The sequence below is a fragment of the Silene latifolia genome, chromosome Y, assembly GCF_048544455.1.
Source record: "Silene latifolia isolate original U9 population chromosome Y, ASM4854445v1, whole genome shotgun sequence".
Classification (NCBI taxonomy): domain Eukaryota; kingdom Viridiplantae; phylum Streptophyta; class Magnoliopsida; order Caryophyllales; family Caryophyllaceae; genus Silene; species Silene latifolia.
Genome location: NC_133538.1, coordinates 243,990,229 through 243,997,453, shown reverse-complemented (window position 1 = coordinate 243,997,453; position 7,225 = coordinate 243,990,229). Strand labels below are relative to the sequence as shown.

The 7,225-nt window shown below is 42.6% G+C and overlaps 1 non-coding gene across 1 annotated transcript; it reads right to left on the bottom strand.

Moving 5' to 3' along the window:
- Window positions 1-1,465: 1,465 nt before the first annotated feature.
- Window positions 1,466-1,571, bottom strand: LOC141635487 (small nucleolar RNA R71). Its single transcript, XR_012540171.1, has one exon. It is a non-coding gene; the product is annotated as a small nucleolar RNA R71 (small nucleolar RNA).
- Between the last annotated feature and the right edge of the window lie 5,654 nt (window positions 1,572-7,225).

The window sequence follows — 7,225 nt, the reverse complement described above, 5'->3', positions numbered from 1 at the left end:
TTTCTTCCTTAATCTTAATCTATTTATTTGTTTGTTTTAATTATCGTTTTCTCTCCATATTAATTCTGCCCTAATTTAGTTTATGCATAATTATTGTTGTTTTACCATGGCTTTCATTAGTATATTCATTATTATTATTATTGACGCCATTAGTAATATGAGTAGCTTATAATTTCTCTTATGTCGGGATTAGGGAATCCATGGTAGGATTGTGACGATGTAGCGAATAGACTAGATGATTTATTTGTGAGAATCTGTCCCATGGTAATTTAACTGTAATATCAACTTAGTTGAGTGCACGCTTCTAAGTTACCTTTAATCTGGTTAATTTTACTCCTAGATCGGAAGATTGGATTAAATAGACCTGCTATGAACAGTAGACTACCCTAATGAGGACGGAAGTTAAATTAGTGGAACTCTAGGATAGAAAGTGGACCGGAAGGACCTTTCCTGCAACCTTCTCACAGTAGATTGTCTAGGCTATTTGCAGATGAGTCGATAGACTACCATGGTGAACCGAAATCCTGGCATGCTTTCTTTTATTTGATCATCTTTATTATATTTTCTATCTTTATTGCTCTTCTTTAATCTCTGTTTCCCTTAATCTTTTATTAGTTTAGAAAACCACAATCAAAACCCCATTTTGTGACCTAATAGACGAACCTTTAACAGATATCTTGCCTCCTTGTGGATACGATCCCGACTTCCCTAGCTATATTAGTTAGAGACCAATTGGTTATTTTTGGTAGGTATACGATTAGCCTGTCAAATTTTGGCACCGTTGCCGGGGAGGCAATAGCCCTATCTGTTTTTGTTTTCGTTTATTTTTATCCGTCTCAGGAATTTTTTATTCCGTGAGACAGTTCTCATTTATCTCTTTCAGTGTTGTGTATGCCCAGGTCGAACAGGTCGAAATTAGTCCCAGCTGATCCTGAGCCAGAAAGATTGTTTCGGCATAGACTCCGTCTGCAAAGAGAAATTCGAAAGGAAGACTTGAGTACTTTCGAACCCGAGCTACAACACTTCTTATTTGTAGAAGACCAGTCTTGTGAAGAAGACAATCTCATTTCTGTTAACAAACCAGTAAAGATGCCTAACATTGCAAGTCACTCAGAGCCCAAAGCATCCTTGATTCCTAAAGGTTTTAATCTCGCAACTGAGGACGGTAACACTTTCGATATCCGTCCGTCTTACATAAATTTTGTGGAAAGAAACCTGTATCGAGGTGTGGCGGGTGAAGATCCGCGAAAGCATATGGAAGTCTTTACTGACTATTGCTCTACTATTCCCGCCACTGAGGGAGTAACACAAGACAAGATAAAGGAAGTGCTTTTTCCTTTTTCTCGATCGACTCGGCCGTGAGTGGTGGATCGATCTTACTGGATCTGCTGCTTTGGTATCACCAACTGGGAGACTCTCGCACTTGCCTTCTACAAATAATACTTGCCTCCACAACACACTAATCAGCTGAGGGGTAAGATTACTAGTTTCAAGCAGGCACCTGATGAGAATTTCTATGAAGCTTGGTGCCGGTTCAAGAAGTTGGTGAGGTATCTTCCTCACCATGGTTTTGATAAGTGGTATTTGTGCAACCAGTTCTACAATGGGTTGTATGATGACCAATGAGCTATACTAGACGCCTCATCTAACGGGAGATTCCAAAAGAACATTGATGATGATAAGGGATGCGGTATTATTCAGGAGATGGCGACCCATTGTGCTGAATATTGGAACCCAAGAGATGGCATTCAGACTGTTCACTCGGTCGATAACGCGGTCGTGGCTCAGCTGGAAGCCATGAATGCTCGTTTTGATAGATTATAAATGCAAGCTGTTGGTGATCAACAGACGGTTCATTTGTTGACTAGACAAGAAACTGTCACCCGTGAGAGATGTGAGAGGAATGACGGTCATACTGCTATTGACTATCTGAAAGACAAAGAACAAGTCCTTGCCTTTCAGCAATATAGGCAAGGAGGAGGTTCTTATTACAATAATCAGGGGGCAGTCCATCCTAATTTGAGGTGGACAAGTCAAAATGTTCTTAATCCAACTCCTCCACCGCAGCAGCAGCAAGCTTATGTCCCTCCTCATAAAGCTCAATAAGGCATTCAAAAGCCTCCTTCTTTCCCTCCGCCGCATCAAGGAGCTTCTTCTTCTAGTGGGGTAAGTGAGCTGACTGAGTTAAAGACAATGATTCAATCATTAACAAAGCAATTGCAGATGAGTGACCAATAGAAGGAAGCTTCAATCAAGTCACTTGAAACTCAAGTTGCTCAGTTGGCCGCAAGCCAATCCACAAGGAAAATGGTTAATCTGCTGTCCCAATATGAGAAGAATCCACATTAGACGGTAAACTTGATTAATTTACGAAGTGGTCGTTCTTATGAAGGACCAAAATTGTCGACTTTAGATGATATATCAGACCCGAGGGAAGCTACTATTGATGATGGAAAGGCGTATAATGCTGAAAATATGCCAAGCACGAAAGAAATACTCGATCGACTGATTTCTGGTGGTCGATCGAGTAGAAATGTTGAAGAAAGCACTCGATCGAATGGAAATGTTGCTCGATTGAGTGAATTGGATATTCAGGGAATCGATCGAGAGGTTAAAACCACTCGATCGAGTGGAAATTTTGAAGAGACTGTTCAATCTAGTGGAACTTTGCCTCGATCAAACACTCTGCATATAGAGGAACTCGATCGAGAGCATGAAAGTGTTCGATCGAGTGAAAGCTCACCTGAAAGGACTCGATCGAGAGGTAAAAAGACTCGATCAAGTGAAAAAGAGCTTGAACCTGCTGAGACGTTGGAAGAGAGGAACAAAGGGCTCTAGATTCCTATTACGGTGCCCTTTCCAAGAAGACTACAAAGCACCAAAGCTAATCAACAGTTCGGGAAATTTGCCGAGCTCCTGAAAAGCTTACATGTTACTGTTCCATTCGCCGAGTTGCTGACTCAGGTACCCTCTTACTTAAAGTTTATGAAAGAAATTTTGTCGCGCAAGAGGCATATAAACGATCATGAGACGGTAGCTTTAACTGAGGTAGGGACCGCCCTAGTTCAAAATAAGTTGCCACCTAAACAGTCAGAACCGGGTAGTTTCTTAATTCCGTGTCATATAGGAACCCATTTGATTGACAACGCGCTATGCGATCTTGGTGCTAGCGTGAGCGTCTTACCTTTGTGTCTCGCTAAGAGACTTGGTTTGACCAAATTTAATTGTACTAACATGACCGTACAGATGGCCGACCATAGTATATCACGGCCGTTAGGAGTTATAGAGGACATACCTGTCAAGATCGGGAGATTCTTTATTCCCATAGACTTTGTAGTGCTCGATATTCCCAAAGATACTCACACCCCTATTATTTTAGGGAGACCATTTTTATTCACTGCTCGCGCAGTGATTGATATCGGGGGTAAGACACTTACGTTTCAGGTAGGAGACAAAGAATTGATTTTTCATCAATCTAAATCTCGTACGGCTCCCATGCAAGCTCAACCTTGCAATTGCCTATCTTCTACTAACTCAGATATAGACGCTCCAGCTGAGAATGTTGAATTTTGTGCTTCTATTGTAACCCCTCCGCCTCAGACTGAGAGCGAAAAGGAGGAGCATTCTTCTGTTTTCCTTGTTGCAGGTACAGATGTAATGGATGTTGGAGTTTTCAATGGTCAAAGTGAGATTAATGTAAATCAAAATGGAGATGCCAATGTCAAAGCTGATGGGAAAGACAAAGGGAAGAAGAAAGTTCGTGCATACGTGGACGTCAATTACTCTCCCACTAATGTCTCAAATTCAAGCTTATGGAGGTCGAAGAGGACGGTCCAAGATGCTGAGGGACCTCCTCCAGTCAGAAGCCCTCCTTTCGGCTACTGAAATGTTTTGGGAATTAAGCGGGGAATGCCCCATTGTAACAAATTGTAAAACTTTAAATTTCTGTCGAACTTCTTTATTGCATTTTTAGGACTGCTAGACTTTTGACTATTTAGCTTAGCTAGAAAAGACCATAGACTGCTTATTGTGTGATTTGGTATTATCGGGATGTATTTTTGCGTGTTTATGCAGGTTTGGAGAATTTATATTGCATTGGGATGATTTACACGAGAAAAGAACTCGATCGAGTGCTTTTTGTACTCGATCGAGAGGAATGCCAAAGAAAACAGTTCGATCGAGAGGTTTCAGTTATTCGATCGAAATGGCAAAATGAGGAGTTCTCGATCGAGTGAAATTCTGTTTACTACACGCAGGAAGTTAAACTTTTAACTTCTATTTTTCATTCCTTATTTCATTCTTCATTTTTGTTCCTCCTTGTATGCGATAATAACCCCAAATCCTCCATATTTCTTGCCCAAATACCAAATCCAACACCCACATTTTAATCCTTGTGCTTAATTCGACACTAGCCCTCTATTTTCCCCTTAAATTTCGTCCTTGTTGCGGTTGATTTTGGGATTTAGGGTTTGAAGATTTTCCATTTGAAAATCCATCATTTGCATCAATTTGACTCGATTTTTCTTGCTTATTTTGTGGGTTTATTTATCAAGTAAGTTTCCCCTTTTGCTCTTTTGTTAATCTATTGATTGTTTCGAATTTATTTGAGTAATTAGGGTATAGGGTTTTGCAAATTAGCTCGAAAAACCCGACTTTTTTGGGGATTATGTGGTTTATTTGTTTAATTGATTATTATTTCCCCTTGCTTACTTGATTAGGATGGAAAGTAGTTCATTGCCTTCGACTAGTTCGACCTTTGTTCCATCCTTGACTAAGACGGTCGTTCCGACTGTTAGTACCAATGTTGCTTCCTCTATTTTAGCTGATGTTGTTACTGGTACTACTGCTGTTGTTGTTTCTAGTTCCGCCTCTGTCGCGGCTAGCTCTGTGTCTACCTCCGTCTCAGCTAGGACTGTTGTTAGCTATACCTCTGCTTCTACTAGTACAGCTGCACCTTTTACGTCTGGTACAGTGACCACCCCTGCTGCGTGGTCACCAGCTGTCACAGCTGCCTACTGAGCGGCCTTAGTACCTCGTTCCGTCAGAGGACGGGTTTCTTCTTCAGGTACTAGAGGTCGGAGTCGCGGACGAGCCACGTCTTCTGCTGGCCCCGTTACTATCCGAGTTGACGACTCACTTGACCCGCACCACGACTACCCTGAGGTAATTTTCGTTAATGCTATACATCGTCAACGTTTCTTTGCCTTAGAGAGCTGTGATTTTCTGTCTACTAAATTTTTGTGTCGTAGGTCACTTCATAGGTTAGGTATTTACGAGCCCGTACTTGAGATTTTGAGAGGGGCGGGGATGTCAAGACTTATTACCATGAGTGTCTTGACCTTCAAGGAGCTGACCCTTGAGTTTTTCAGCTCCTTTACCTTCTCTTCTGGCGCCTACGCCACTGACCCGACTTGTGCTTGTGTTTCTTTCCGGTTATTTAACCGGATTCTTGGACTTTAGAGGAGTTTGGTACTAGGTTAGGTCTTTCTTTTACGGGTGACACTGCCCCTCCTAGGAAGGTCATCCGCATGTTGTGGAGGACCTTGGCACAGACCAGTTACGAGGAACCCAAGCTCGCGCATGTCCACCTTCCCCCGGCCCGTTACTTCTTGCGTCTCATTGGTGGGACAATATTTGGCCGTAAAGAACCTAACAATGTGAACAACATTGAGCTGTTTATTCTTGGTGGGTACCTGAACATTGACAGTGAGGGACCCTTTGTGCTTAACATTGCTTACTTGACTGCTCAGTACTTTCACACGGTGGGGCAGAAGACTACAGGCACCATTGTTTGCGGTGGCATAGCCACTTTTCTTGCCCGTTCTATCTTCCCCGCCTTTCCTCGTGACCTACAGCACCTAGACACTGATAGGTACCTTCACTTGGCAGCTATGATGTCTATGACTTGGCTTACTTCTGACCATCAGACATGGAAGATTTGCGGTTCCTTGTCTGTACCCTTACCTTACACCATTCTGCCTCGTCTCATTCCCCTGCCCACTGTTAGGGGCAGGATACCTCCACCACTACCCATGTATCACCTCGCACTTGGTTCACCTCCTACCATGTCCGCTTCTAAGAAGTGGAAGAGACCTAAGACCGGAGAGGGATCCACTCCTTCTACGGGTGGCCAAACTTCCACGACCATTCCTACCCCGATCCCTACTCCTACTCCTACTCCTGCGCCCGAACAGACACAGCCGGTTTACCCGGGTAATTTTGTTCCTCCTCCACCCTTTGAGGCGTATGTGGTCCTTTACCAAGGACGCCGTGACAGTTTGTTGCTTGAGCTTCTTAGCAGGCAGGCTCGTATGGAGCGGGACATAGCTCTTACTATGTTCACTCTATATGAGTATCACATGATGCGACAACGTCCCGTTTCTGAGGGTTGGCCACACCCGTCTTTCTACCGGTACCCAGCTGAGGGGTATCCAGAGCCAGCCACTGACGAGGAGGAGGGCACAACTGAGGAGGAGGCGCGTACTCAGGCTGAGGAGGCGAGGAGGAGAGAGCAGGAGGTGGACCCAGACTTCACGGTGGAGGACGTGGAGGACGAGGCTGACGAGTAGCTACTGGTCTACTCACTTCCCCATTTTTCAGGCTGGTTTGGGGAAGTTAGTGTTTTGTATGTACATTCTTGTTCTCTTATTTCTTTTGTCTCCTTTTTATTTATTGTTTTTCATGCATTTATCGGTTGTATTTTCCCATTCCCCTGTATTTATCTGCTGGTGTATGCTGGAGGACAATGAGGGCGTTGTCCATTTTGGTTTGGGGAGGGTAATGTATTCTTTGAGTCTGCATTTGCATTTGTTTTTGCATTCACGTTTCTATTTTCTGCTTGCATTGTTCTCTTTTATTTCAAAAAAAATCATAAAAATCCAAAAAAATTAGAAAATTCAAAAAATAATAAAATATTCACGTTTCATTTTGAATATAGGTTGAGTCGGAACGGTTGATTTCTGTGATGATATTGCACTGTAACTTGTAATTTTTAGTTGAGCCTTGCACTCTATTGACAGTTATTAGCTGAGTCTTGCGCATATCTACGAGTTTTTGTTCAAATTAAGCTGACTGTGTAGACTTGACTTGATAAATTGGTAACCTACTCTATAATTTCTGAGTTTTAGAGCCATATAACTGGTGACATTCATGACCAGTTTACATAGGAATTGAGAGTAATACTCCTTGCATAACATGTTCATCATTTTTGCACATTCATGACATT